Source organism: Maylandia zebra, linkage group LG4 (genome assembly GCF_041146795.1).
Source record: "Maylandia zebra isolate NMK-2024a linkage group LG4, Mzebra_GT3a, whole genome shotgun sequence".
Lineage (NCBI taxonomy): Eukaryota > Metazoa > Chordata > Actinopteri > Cichliformes > Cichlidae > Maylandia > Maylandia zebra.
Window position 1 is genome coordinate 34,913,197 of NC_135170.1, and position 15,313 is coordinate 34,928,509.

The 15,313-nt window shown below is 41.7% G+C and overlaps 1 long non-coding RNA gene across 1 annotated transcript; it reads left to right on the forward strand.

Moving 5' to 3' along the window:
• Window positions 1-11,030: 11,030 nt before the first annotated feature.
• LOC143418531 (uncharacterized) lies at window positions 11,031-14,199 on the forward strand. The gene is made up of 3 exons (XR_013098517.1): window positions 11,031-11,186; window positions 11,520-11,655; window positions 13,965-14,199. It is a non-coding gene; the product is annotated as an uncharacterized LOC143418531 (long non-coding RNA).
• The last annotated feature ends 1,114 nt before the right edge of the window (window positions 14,200-15,313 follow it).

A 15,313-nucleotide genomic window follows, 5' to 3' on the forward strand; every position in this document is an offset into this window, starting at 1 on the left:
GGCAGGTAAAGAAGGACGTTCAGACTGTATGTGGGAGTTTTTTACTCCTTCAAACTGTACTTTATTACATCCATTGCTTTCAGAAAGAAGAGAGTCGAGGAGCAGTTTTATTGGGCATTAAGAATAAAAAAAGTGGGTTCTTCATGAAATTCGTGATTGCAGAACCTGATCTGTGGAGTTTGTGTTTATATATGTGCACACAAACAAACTTTATCCCCATATCTCATTTAAAAAAACAAAAACAACTCAAGAACATGTAATGGACAAAAAAGTGAAACCAGAGAAACCCCGAGAGAGGCCCAGAGAGGCCCTGGGGCACCGATTCGTCCCTGGGCTCCTCTCTCACCCCAGTAACAACCTACAGACCAGAGCTGAAGAAGCCGGCTGCTAATTCATTAATTCATCAACTGACAGAACATGAAACGGCAGCTGATGAGTTATTTTTCAATTAATTTGATAGCAGCTTCTCCAGCTGTGCACTCAGCATATTTAGTTTGTTGATTACTGGGCAGAAAAAACAAAACAAAAAACATCTTTACAGTTTTTAACGAAGCAATGAAACACTAGTTTATAGCTAACTGTATAGCAAACATGTATTTACTTACACCGTTTATTTACACATTGGATCCTTGTGTAAATAAAGTGCAATTTTAAAACTATAGCTACGTTTTTCTACAAGAAGTTCAAGAAGTTTAAAATTGTAATAAATAAATGTGCAACATTACAGAAAAAGGTGAAATAGAAATAGAAAGATTATTATTGTTATCATTAATAATAACAATAATAATAATACTGTGGGCTCATTGTAAAAAACTGATTTTTTTAGTAAATAAAAATGAATTACTTTGGTGAAGTCTTTATCATCTGTAAAACTTATTAAAATGCATTAAAAGCCCCCTCTCACATTTTGTCTCGCAAGTTGTCCAGTGGGCCCGATTGGAGTCTTTACCGGGCCGATTTTGGCCCAGGGCCTTATGTTTCACAACCCTGCTGTAAATGATTGTGCTATATGTACAACTGTGTCCTTCCATTGTGTATGGCTCTATACCGGTCGACTGTGAACTTTTAACAAACAAACTCTAAATGACACCTGAGCTGTCAGGAGTGTTTCAACCAGGCAGGCAGGCGATTGGTCAATTTTAATTACAGGCCCCTCTGCCCCTATCTTTCTCCTGCAGATTGGACAGCTTCATTACCTGATGGGCAACAATCAGTGTTCACTTTTAATTGTTTGTGTCGTTGCATCATGCCGATGTAAAACCAGGCTGGCATCAATGAATAATATGAGTTTGAGAAGAGAAGAGAAGAGAAGAGAAGAGTGTTTGCATGAAGGATCAATAGCTAATCCTCAGCTTAATCTGGTGCCTTTGGTTTACGGGGTATCTGTCCTGCCTCTCTGCTGCCAGCTGCTTCCTTATGAGGAAAACAAGATCGTTTGTGTCTGACAAAAAGCTGCAGTGATTTAGGAGCTAATGCCTCCACCGGAGCAGTGTCTGCACACCGAGAGGAAGACAGAGGGACGGCTTATCTCAGCCTTAAAAAATGAACAACAGAGGGAGAGAGAGATACAGACACAGGTTTTAAAAGTTTCCCACATACAGTCACTCTGTAAGAAAGCTTCCCCGTCAGCCTGCTCACAACCTGGTGCCAAACGCTGCAGTTCCCCTGATGTCCACCAGAGGCTCCAGCAGTGAGTCCCCATAGACTCACATGTGTCCAGCAGAAATAAAGATGTTTACAGCCTGATGCTGATTTGGTCTCTATGGATAATTTCTCCTTTCATAACAACTTTTAAGTATTTTGTTATTAGTCACCTGCTTAAAGTTGCAGCCTGTCATTTTTTGAGTTTATTTAATAAAAAAAAGGATACTGTAGTCATTAATATACATAGAATAATAATATGTAATTACATCTTCCAACAGACTGCATTCCACAGACTATTGAAAATGCATAGAAGCAGGTTTGCAGGAGAAGAGAAGCCGTACTGTAGCTTGGATTATGCACTTGGATTGGGAGGGGTAAGAAAAATAGGATTACAGTCAGTTGTCTGCAATCCACTGACATTTAGATAAAAATGGCCTCTTTGACTGACAGGTGTCAGTCCCTGTTTTAGACCCTCAGCTTCATGTTTATTATTAACTTTAGATTTCTGTTTCATTTTACTGTTTGTGTCTTCTGAGTTTGTTGCTTTACTTTGATGCATCTTTTCTCTGGCGGTTTCTGTCTGTCTGATTGTCTTGAATTCCCTCCCAGATGAACTTAGTCCCGTCTCCCCTGTTATTTTTCACCGATCGTCTGATGTGCATGTGAAGTCAATGCAGGAGCTGACAGAGCAACATTCAAGAGCTACACCAGCTGGGAGGAGTGGAGGCGTGTTGTGTTTGGACGATGCAAGAATATAGTAAAATTACACCCACACCTCACCACAGCTGAGGTGAGTATCACCACCAGCCGGGTTTGAAGCTGCAGTAATTTCCAAGATGAAGCAGAAAATGAGAAGAAGGTACGGGAAGCAACCCGGACCCTTCACTATTATGAAATCTTCAGCTGACAGTTGTTGTCGAATAAAATTAAGGGGAAAAAATTTGTTCTCCACTAAAATGTTCTGCAAGATGGCATGCATGCCAATCGCAGTGGATTTATATTTGTGAAAGTTTTCCATTTAATACCAACTATTTAACTTCAGCGAGGCACAGCGGCACATTGGATGCTACTGAAGGAAAAAAGGCTCAAACATTTGTGTGCAGGAGTTTGTAAGATGATGTTCTGAGAATGCTGATTAGTAAAATTAGCTGCTCTTTTCCCCACACTGGTGAGATCCAACATCAAACTGACTTGTACTGGACAGCTGGCAGGTGAAAGAGTCTCTAAGCTTCGATCTGACTGCGCCTGACATTTGCGTTCTCAGACAGAAGCCGTGATTATTATTGGCTTCGTACGGTGAATAACAATCCAAACAAGTGCCTAAAACTTCGGCGCAGTTCTGCACACGAGTCCACGCAGAGGCACTCATAAATTCTCCCACACATGTATCCCTCGCTCTTGCTTTTATAATATCTACGAGGCTATCTCGCCTCAGATTCGATTCCGAGCCAACGCTTCAGTGCTCAGACTCATCCTCTCCCTCCTCCATCAGCCTCCAGCTTCAGCTCCGAGGAATAACTGACTGCCCGCCGGCCCACGGTAATATCGGGCTGCCTATCGATTACACAGCCGGCCACAGAGAGATGGACTTCTTCAACAACAGGCAGACACAGAGGAGGCAGAGCGACACTGCGGTGTGAAGCTAATGAAGCACAGAAATGATCTGAACACAGTCCTGCCTCCGTCCTGCAGTGTCTTTTAAACATGCAGGATCACCTGGAAGCTTGTTTGCATGTCATCTCTGAGCTCCTGAGGCTTCATCAACCTCAGTGGGTGGGTGAACAAAGACAAATCAATGGAGGCTGTCATCATTTGACTTGCATCACATGACCCAGAAATTAGAACCAGAGACAAGTGATTGCTTTCAGGGTGGAAGCGCATTCACACTTCAGGCGTCCTCCACGTGCCACTTCACCTTGTTTCCATTTGATCCTGCAACACCACAAAGGCAAAATTAATTCAATTAAGCCTGAGATGTCCTGATGGATCAGCGACCTCCACTTTGTCTTTGTGCACACATAAATATATATACACTCCTCACATTCATTACAAACATACACACCCTCTCTGGAAATTAAATCAAGCTCCACTCTGATCATTAGCCTAACCAGCTGAAACCGGAGTGAAGGGAATAGCAACAGGCTGTCTTTCACGAACTGTCGAACTCGCTAGCTGCTTGTTAGCCATCAGCTGTATTTACTCTGAGCTGTGTGAGGTCTGCTGCTGCTGGCAGGAAAATGAGACGGGGGGGGAACAATCTTTCCATCACGCCGTGACTTTTGATCAAAAGTCGTGGAACATGAAAAAGGATGCTGCAATAACCGGCGTCCTACATCGAGAGGAGTGCGTGATGAATTTAAAGTTTAGGCCTCTAAACGGCTCAAGAAGCATAACAGAAAAGTTAAACATTTGTAAAAGCACATAAAAATAAAGATACAATAACAATTTGTGTCGATATTTTGGTGTTTCAGTCTAATGACGTCCTGCTTCACTTACATCGAAATCTATTTGGACCTTGGACTCAGAGCTCCAGGAAAGATGCAAATAAGCCTCAACTCCTCATCTTTAATGTGCTTAATCTGTCAGAGAATAATGAGGGAACAGGCCTCACCCGACCATTAGACAGTCTGCTGTCTGTGAACAGAACCACCGTGCATGAAAATGGCTGTACATCCTAAACAGACAGTCTAATGCTTTTGTTAAATCTCTTAAATTGAAGCTGAAAATCTGCACTTCAGTCACATCTTGAGTCTTTGATCTAAAGTCTCCTGTGGTGGTGTACAGAGACAAAGTTAGAAAAATATATATATCACCATCCAAACTCTGTAAATAACTCTGCAATAACTTCTGTGTTGATTTGGGTCCAATGCAATAAACGCAGCTCATTTCCTCGTCCTGCAGAAACATCATTAATTTGCAGGCTTGTTTGGTTCCACGTAAAGAATTAGTGTCATTTTCACCCTTTCTCTGTTTTTGGATTCTGCCCAAACTCCTGAGGGAAATATTCAGCTCTTTAGCTGTTAAATGATCTCCCATGTTCACCTGCTCATTTCTCTGTCTTCAGTTTGCTGCTAAGCAGGGAGTGAACAGCAGCCCTTTAGAAGCTTTTCTTTGAAAACAGCTGCCTGCTGCCAGAGTGAGACTTTTAAATTAACCCCATAAGGCCTTTTCTTTTCTTTTCTTTTCTTTTCTTTTGAGTTTCCACCTGAAAAACATCCTTAACTCTGGTCAGAAACACCTCCGTGGCTGTTGGGCTGAATTTGATAACCTTGGGCTCTATATGGATAAAAGACTTTTGGTGTAAAGTAACTGATGTAACAACAGAGGAACATTTAGTGTAAGTTAGCACGTTAAGGAATCATATCTAGTGATTTAAAGCTCACACATTATTCTAATGCTTCCTTACTTCCTGTCATGTTTCTCCTGTTTCTGCGGTGGATGGTCGTAATAAACATGACCATCGATTCAAATATTGAGGTCAGTGTAAAGCTCACACTTCAGACTGCTCTGAAGACTCAGTTTCACTAAGTTATTTCTACTATGGGTTGCTTATGATTAGAATAGAATTTCCCTATAATGGTTATTTTAGGCACAGAAGCCCCTCCCACCTTATGCTTAGTTGGCTAAAGTGGGAGGAGCTAAAAGGCAGACAATATGAACTGAGGGGTTCTACCAATGCCCTGTACAAGACAAAGATGGATTATGTTGAGCTGTAAAGCATGTAAAGCTACTTTAATGGAGTCCAAGAATAAAATTATGGAGCTGGAAACGATCAGAATCAGAAACTTTCCTGGAAATCACGACTGAATTACGAGCAGGGCTGCTAACAGGAGAACCAAGCTGATTTCAGCAAGTCAACAAGTGATGAACAAAGACAGATTTGCACATAGAGGAACCAAGGAGAGGCCGACAGGATTCAGAGAGTAAAGAAGGAAAGTCATTCAAAAGGATCTGAGGTAGTGATTGTGTGTTTGTGCCTTTTCTTACATCCAAACATTTGTGCACCGTAAGCTGTTGAGCTGTAAGCTTTACAACCTCCAACACACATTACTGGAGTATCTGAAAAACAAAAGATTACAGCTGACAGCAGTGAAAGTGTCCCAGAGATGCTGCTTTTACACCAGTCACTACAATTAAATAAACACACAAAAGAGCATAAATGCTGACAGTTTAACACTTCTTAGCGCTTTAAAAGAAACAGAAGAAGACGGGCGAAGGCTGTAAATGTGAGAGCATCATCACAGGTTCATCCTCTCAGGAGCAGGAAGGTGATCAGGAGATTCACCTGTCCCTTAAAAGCTGGTAGAAGAAGAAACGAGAGAATTAAACTGAATTTCTAACACATGCACACTATTTTACAAAGGAAATTAAAACAATCATGTCATTATATATCATTAAAGTCTGTAACTACATTAAATATCTACCAGACCGTTTATAACAGAAAATATTAAAATGGTAATGTGAGATCAGACAGTCCGACTGCCATCCAGTCAACCTCTCACTGAACATCTACAGCCCCGCCTCCTGTTAGTATCCCCACAGAAACCCTTATGATCTGGCCATCAGGTGCCCACTCCCAGGACTGTCCCCGGGTGGGGCCACATTAACCTGGGTATAGGTCTTTTGATTGGTCCTCACTAACATGCCTTTGGAGACCCTACCAAGGGAAGATTGACAAATGCCTACAGCAAAAAAAGATGAAGGTGATCAATCTATGTTCCTGCCCTGCACTAAGGCCACAAGCTGTGGACAGAGACCAAAGGAATAAAACCATTAATGCAGGTTGTGGAAATGATCTTCCTCTGCAGGGTTTCCGGGCTCAGCATTATTTACGCTCACCTTTCTCTGCACTTCAGAGTTTTTCAGCTCATCATGCACTTTTCTGTTTTCATAACCTGACTCAGGGCTTTGCTGTCATTTCAATGATATATCATACAAAGATACAGACATACAAGAGTAGAAAACTTTGAACAAATAAAAAGAAAACTTTCTGTTTCTTTGCTTCCTGATTTGACTTTGTTATAACCTCAGGATAACGATGCTCAGAAACTAAGAGCCTTAATCAGGACGTTTAATGACTACTTCATGAGACGTCAACAGTTAACCACAACATGTACAGGAGCCTGTTTTCCACATAACACCCCCAAACACACATGAACACCAGCACTCCCTACAACAGACTTCACATTCCAAAACTGATGAAGTCATTTTTTCTAGTTAGCTATGACACCTGTTGTTTAGAGTCCTCAACCTCAGGTGTCAGTGTACAGTGGTGTGAAAAAGTGCTTCCCTCTTCCTTATTTTATGTAATTTTCTATGTTTGTCACACTTAAACATTTCAAATCATCAAACAAATTTAAATATTAGACAAAAAATAAGACAAGTAAATACCATTTCTAAATGAAGGTGTTTATTATTAAGAGGGAAAAATCCAAACCTACATGACCCTGTGTGAATTTAGAGTTTTAGAGATGGGGGGGGGGGGACTCAGTCATCTGGGGGGATCTCAGAGGAAAGCAGCTGACCGTCCACATCAAACGGATTCAAATGAGCTGGTTCAGCATCTGACCAAAATGCCTCGTGAATGGCTCCTAGGTGAGGTGTCTCCCATTACTGTACGATCACTTTAGTCTAGTTTAATATAGATAATGTTCATGTTTTTTCAAATCCAGCTAAAAAATAAGCCCATCAACCCTCAAAAATGGTAAATGGCCTGTATTTATATAACGCTTTTCTAGTCCCTAAGGACCCCAAAGCGCTTTACACATCCAGTCATTCACACACTGGTGATGGCAGCTACATTGTAGCCACAGCCACCCTGGGGCGCACTGACAGAGGCGAGGCTGCCGGACACTGGCGCCACCGGGCCCTCTGACCACCACCAGGCAACGGGTGAAGTGTCTTTGCCCAAGGACACAACGACCGAGACTGTCCAAGCCAGGGCTCGAACCAGCAACCTTCCGATTACAAGGCGAACTTCCAACTCTTGAGCCACGATCGCCCCGAACGGCATTTGACTGTTATAATCTAACTCTCTACCAACATTTCCAGCTTATTTTTTGGTTAACTTCACAGATTGAAGATGAACAGTTACTCCTGTTTTATTTTTCTGGCACATCTAAGTGTTGATTTGATAAATGCATTATCCTGGAGCTTGTATGAGACGTACTAATATAAATTTGTGTATCATCGGCATATTTTAGGGAATCAGAAATGCTGAACATATGTTCATGTACATAAATGTACTTTCCTGACCTGATTCAGATTCACAGAACAGTAAAAGTGATCTGTGGGGAATGAAGCAGCAGGAGATGAGATTTCACTGGAGCAGAACAGGAGGGTGTCGTGACCCAGCGAGGGGTCACAGCAGGGAAAGGTCGACAACCTCCATCAAAGCCTTCATGACTGACACGAATCCCAGCATCTCTGACGTCCACGTGGGAACCCCTCACCACGGTGTGACTCAAACAGACACCGTAACCACCTGCTGGGTGTCTGATTTCCATAAGGTGACAGTCCACACGCTGCTCCTGTGACACCTGAGGAGATTAAAGAAGTGTGTGTAACCATGACAAATATTCTCATTTTTAAGAAGTTTATCTTACAGTGTGTAACAAGGATGTGAAATATGTGATGCTGCAGCAGTCACGTTTTACAGTTGACTTCTTTATGCACCATGACGAGGAGGAACGATCTTCGGTATCTGTGTTTTCATGCTGCAACCCTCATAATATCCGACTTTACAAGCTGCTGTCATTAATTAAGTAGCTAAAATAGTATCAACCTCTAACGAGAGATAATATATTGTTGTGACAGCTCAGACTCATGAGTGATTTAGACTTCTGTAGTGAATCCTTGAAGGCCTGCTTACGTGCCTGCATATGTGAATCCTTGAAAAAAGGATTTTGCTTTTGAAATGGACCTGTACAGAGTCAGGGACTCCAACTAGCTGAGGTGAAGCCGAGCAGACAGCTAGCAGCTTTAGCCGCCTGTGTCACCATCAGTGTTGGTCAAGTTACTTGAAAAAAGTAATCAGTAACTAATTACTGATTACTTCCCCAAAAAAGTAATCCCGTTACTTTACTGATTACTTATTTTCAAAAGTAATTAATTACTTAGTTACTTACTTACTTTTTAAAAACACGATTTACAACCTGAAGAGGTGATAAAGCGATAGATCTTTCAGCCCAATTCTACTTTTTCTGCATAATCCATCATACAAAATGTAATCAAATGGAAAAGTCTCTTTTTTTAAAAAACTTGTTTTATTAGTTTTAATCTTTTAACTTTATGCATCAAGCAAAAATGTAATTATATGCAACATTCTCTGACTGGAAGAAATTAGTTTAACATTTAAACCTATTTTCTGCACATTCCAGCTCATAAAATAAAATATTTTTTGTGTTTACACTCACTCTTTCAAATAGATGCAAGTAAAACACAGCAGAAAATAAATAAAGTCAAAGACTCAGCGGTCCTTTTGCTCTATTTTCACCTGTAAAGCAGGAGTGGGGTAGGCGGAGGTTTACCCTGGTGCAGGTGTGCCGCGGTCAGTGGAAGAATCCATGAGTTTCTCTGTGAGTTTCCCATTACGTCGTAGCTACTCGGTGCTTGTTGGAAGTTTAGGGGTTTTTTTCGCTGTAAAAAGAAGTTTTCTTCCCACGCACAGCGGACACTAATGTTTTTGTCACTTTTTATGGAATCAAACTCAAAGTAAGGTCAGTACTTCCACGCTTTAAACGCTGCATGCTCATACTTTCTCCTGCACTCGATATGTGATCCATTGTTGATCTGCACACAGCTGTTGTCACGAACGGCGCACTCGCTTACGTCACTGTCATGAGACATTCTCGCAAAAAATCACGGATTTAGTAACGCAGTAACGCAGCGTTCCTACGGGAAAGTAACGGTAATCCAATTACCGTTTTTGCAATAGTAATCCCTTACTTTACTCGTTACTTGAAAAAAGTAATCGGATTACAGTAACGCGTTACTGCCCATCTCTGGTCACCATCCACCTGTCAGTCAAAGAGGCCACGCCTACACAGATATATAATATCACATCAGATGATTGATGACAAATAACAAGACACAGCTGGAGCCTCAAGTGGATTTTAGAGGAACTGCAGGTTCATTCACCTTGGCTTCATTTTTTACCCATGGAGGTTTCTACTTGGCCTTCACTTCAAGAACCTGAGAGCTATAGCATGAAATCAACATTTTTTCATTGTTGTCCTCTGAATACATGTGATAGTGGAAGCTTTAAGGTGAATTCTTCACCGCAAAGTAAAGAGAAGGGCAGATTAAGCGGGTCTGCCTATAAAGATTCAAAGAACCTGGCTTTTGCATTGGAAGTGTTCTGTGTACAGTTTATGCTCTTGTTCTGCTTTTTAGAGGCAACCAGAAAATGTATTCTTCACATCCCAGCTGCACCACGTTCACCATGGCTCAGCTCCATGTTGTGCCACAGCAAGCCAGTGTGCACAGCCCAAAGACCCTGGAACAGCTCACCTAAAGAGTGCCGCATGGATGATTTGATTTGTGTGTGTGTGTGTGTGTGTGTGTGTGTGTGTGTGTGTGTGTGTGTGTGTGTGTGTGTGTGTGTGTGTGTGTGTGTGGCATCACCCTGTTTACCTCAACAAAAACCCAACTGGACAAATAAAAGTTTATTTGCTTTCTTCTGCTAGATCGTCTGCACAATTCACCACAACTACACAACATCCATCCAACAAGTTATAAATAAAGTAGAAAAAACAATGGTTCAAAAAACAGAAGACGTTGGTTCATTTAAAGAAATCAGTGGGTGGCTCCGCATGTTGGATTTGGTGTTTGACATGAGTGACCTTTGACTGGAGGCACAGCTCCAACAGAGCAGACAGACACTTTGTCGTACCAAAGAAATAACAAAATAAATAAATAGAAATAAAAATCAACAACCACAGAATTATAATCAGATGGCATAAAAGTGGCTGCAGTAGCCCGTTTTATCAGAAGTGCCCAGCATGTGATCTGCTTTCAGTGCTGATCTGGGATCCAGAGTCTTAACTTTTTTGCACTTCTCGTTTCTTATTACATGTTTTCTTTGATTTATGGTTTGTTTAGTTTCATTTTCATTTTCTTATTTTGTATCTTGACCTTTGGCTCTGTGTTTCCTGCATTTCCTACTTTAATTTGGTGGTCCTTATCTGCTGTGTTTGATTTTAGTTTTACTCCCATTATCCTGGATTATTTCACCTGTTATTTGTTACCCAGCTGTTTCCACTCCCCTCATCAGCCCTCAGTGTGTCCGTGTATAAACAGCCATGTTTTCATTGTTGTGTTATGTTGCTATGCAACGCCTTTTTGAAATTTTGGTACTTTTTTTTTGGGACCTACAGCAAAATAAACTGCTCAGTGAAGCTCGCCTGCATTTGTGTCCTACCTGTTACACTCCAGAACACGGCATCGATCTCCTACACAGGATAAACTGGTCCTTTGGTTTTACAGTCATGGCTCTTCATCTGACCTCTCACCCAGGACCTTGTTGACCTCTGCCACAAAGTGTTGGTGATTCCCCACCGTCACTCCTCACAGAATCATTCGTCTAACAACTTTTTTGGGGGGTGACTTTGAGATGAGAGAAAAGGCGTAAAACTAACTTCTGTTTTTAAGGACTTATTTGTGCTGCATGCTTTATTTTACCAGCAGGAGGATTGCTGTGATCTGCCATCACCGATAATGCAGCGCCGTTTTAAATGTTTTATGACACAACAGGGACTTCCTGAACACACCATTAATTTTACTTCTTGTTTGAATTTCTGCTGACCTGCACGTCCTTGAGCTGTTCGGTAAGAAATTCAGACACTGAAAGGAGACCGGCGACATTCTCGTTACAGTTGTCGGGTTTCTGTGGCTCGGCGCGGCGTTTCAGCTGATCCTCTGTAATGAAACACCTCCTACTGTCTGGAGATGACGGGCACACACATACTTCCAGACCTCACGGGGCGGGTAATAAAAGGAGATGATTTCTAGGTGAGTAGAGCTCAGGCTGTCCCACACACACACACACACACACACACACACACACACACACACACACACGCACTTGCAGCAGGGAAGCATCTGGTCTCAGTGATGATACAGGTGGTGGAGTGTGTCACTGGCCACCTGTCTCTCTTTAAGTATCCTTTTACAGGTGAAATGAATGACAATATGTCTCCGTGTGTATGTGTTGGTGTGTTGGTGTGATTTCATCAAAGTCTCATCCTGTGGAGCTTCTTTATTAAAACACCTGTGTGGTTTTGTAAGGAGGATCACGCTTGTCCATCAGTGAAGACACTGATCAAAGCTGCCCGGCTGCAACTGTGGATTCCTCATGGATCTGGTGTGCGTGCGCGTGTGTACTAAAACTGCATTTATGTTACTTTTTATGAGCACTATGTATTGAGCGATAAGCAGTATATGTGCATTTAGTGATCACCACCTTATGGAACCCATCATTTCCTCAGTTTGTTCAGTAAATCTCTTTGTGGTTTGAAATTTATGCATAAAATGGACAAAAACAACAGAACACAATTGAAAAACATCAAAAGTTACTCTAGTTACTCTAGTTACTCTAGTTACACTATGATGTTGTTTTATTTAAAAACTGGAAATCGGCCCGGAGGCAGAGAGCATGTCCAGATTTTGCAAATTGGATCAGATGAAGACACTGAGGGACAGTGCATTATTCTAAACTTTGTGATTTAGCATTAGTCATCAGGAAGCCCTGGCCTGAAGCATACCTGATTTAAACTTTAATACATTCCCAAATAAACATCATGCTGTGTTCACTGAGGCATTTTTCACCCTGGTCATTGTGGGTCGCTGTTTTACACACGACCAAGAAAGGAAAAGGTCAAATAAATATGTGAGCTAGCAACATGACAGCAATATAGCAACAGGAACTGAAAATATACTGCATAGAGTATATGAACAATAAGAAGCTGATACATAATGAATGCTGGAGCGTCCTCTTTGGCTGTACCGGCCAAGAAAAAGACAAACAAAGCTGCTGCTGGTGTTTATTCCCAGTTAAACCAACATATTTTTTATTATTTCCATAAGCTAATGTTCAAATGAAAGTCAGTTAGCTAAGCCTTGGCTTTGCTGGCCTGTCCATTTTTAAAAGTATGACCAGCTGTGTGATGTTGTGTTGGTCCCACGTTGATGATAAAACAGCCCTGACCCGTCGCGGTGTGGACTCCACCCAAAGCTGCACTGTGGTATCAGCACCAAGATGCTGAACACCTCTCACAGATGCTCAGATTGGCTGCTTCACACAGATTTGAATAGCAGGATCAGCATGGCCGACCGTTTTAGCGATAACATTTATCTGTGACATCACACAGAGCTAAGAGTAGAAATCAGTGTGAGGAGAAGAGTCGAAGCTGAACAGGAGCTATTACTGCTAACACTTCCCTCTGTGAGTGTCTGCTGAAGCACTGATGGAGACAGTTGCAAACTGCTGGACTGCTGCCACGACTGTCACTCATGCATCGTGTGCATTTTTAAACCATATGTCTCGGCTCTGGTGGGGCTCTGTGTCAGCGTGCTGTGGCTCACGGGGCACCCAGGGGTGCTGCTCGTCAACAGGATAAATGGGTTGTTTTTTTGGAGAGCTGGAGGGTCCAGATGGAGCTCAGAAATGTGGAGAGAAGCCACAAAGTTTTGGTTGTGATGATGATGAGGGCTGTGGACCAAAGACGAACACCTGCACGAGTAAACAGCCCAACACGGCCAATCAGATTTAATGAACTCCCAGTTAAAAGGTAAATATTTATCAGTTTAGCAGGAAGTTGCACACATAGGAAGCAAAATGTGTTATGAGGTCGTTTTTTTTTTTCATTGAACACAGGCTGGCCATACAAATGGTTACTTTTATTGATAAAATATGTTTCAATAGGAGTCAAGAGTCTTTAGTAAGGATGTGTCTCCATGGGAACGATGGAAAATTTGTCTTTTACCCAAACCACAAAACTTTTCTAAACTTGAGCATTTCTTAATGATAATTAATATAAAAATGTAACTAATGCTAACCCTCCAACATCCAAATGTTCATTTTGTGCACAAAGACACCAATCGGCACATGTGAGACCGGTCTGATGGAAAAAAGTGTTCAGGACCATGAAACAGAGGATCCTGAGCTGCTGTAAACCAGTACAGTCATTTAGGCTGAGGTGTGTGTGTGTGTGTGTGTGTGTGTGTGTGTGTGTGTGTGTGTGTGTGTGTGTGTGTGTGTTGTTTCACTGATTTCGGTTCATTGTGTGATGTTGGTGAAACACATTTACAAAATCTTACAGATCCAGACATGAAGACAGGCCTGTGGATGGGCTGCAGTCCCACCGTCTGTGGGTCCCACATGGCCTTCAGGCCAGGGCCAAACACAAAACTCAACAACACTGCCAACCTCCACCGTCTGCTACGTGTCCGTGACCAGCTTATGAATGTGTGTGTGTGTGTGTGTGTGTGTGGTTGGCATCATTGACAGTGGAGGCTCCTCTGTGTCTCGTGGGGAGGGAAGAGTTCATCTCTGAAGTCTCAAATAAAACCAAACACATTGATGTCTGAGGAAAATCTAACTTTAACAAAATCTTTGGACACATTCGTTTGAAATGAATCGATTTAGTTTCTGATTTTCTGAAGCCGTTCCTGCACAGTGGTGAGGATGCTCAGCTACAAATACTTTGGTCAGCACTGAGGTGATAATTATTTAATGAACCCGGCTTTTTTCCTTATTAAACCTTTGTACCAGAAGAAACCTCTTTTTAACTGAGAGGAGTTACTTGAACAATTCAAATAGAACAAAAAGACAAATCAGCATGCACTGAACTAAACCTGACGCGAGTGGCCTTGAATCATTGTTTAAATTTTACAGTGTCGGGATATTACCAAGATAATTGGGGGGGGAGCCATCTTTATTAGCTGATAAAGTCCCAAATCAGGAGAAAACAACCAAGAGTAACTCAGGGCAGGACACAAGGGAACGTCCACAGGAGCATCGCAACGTGATAAAGAGGAAGGCCAGACTATCTAAGGACTGCAGGAAGCAAAGGAGGCACAGGTGGAAGAAATTACCAGAGGTGAGAGCAATCAGGTAATCATTTAGCTAGCACAGGCTATAGACGGAAACTGAACCTTCAAAGTAAAACAGGAAGTGCCTGAAAGACAAATAATAAAATAGAAGAGGGATACTATAGAAAGATGAGAGAGAAACACTGAGGGAACTTATCTATAGCTTTTTATAATAAAATAATAAAATCAAGAGTTGAAGAAAAATTGATAAAATAAAAACAGGAATTATGACCACAAATAAAATAAAATCTACTAGATTAGCAAAGAAATCAGACCAGCAGAAAATCCTATAAAGCAAAGAACCCGAAAACAACATGACACCTTAAGACGATGACAAAGAGACAAAACTGAGCCAACGGGACGAAGGGTGAAAATGGACAAATGGAACGTCACATGGGGTCACCAAAGATTAAGAAAATGCAAGAGTCGGTATTTAGAACAAAGACCGTGACGGGCGTAAGTCCTTACCGCGGTGTTAGCATGTTTCCATCACTCAGGTTAGCGTGAAATATTTTCAATTGGATCCATTTTTGCACCAAAATCACTTTTTACTGGAAATTAGTGCCTCCTCCTTCCA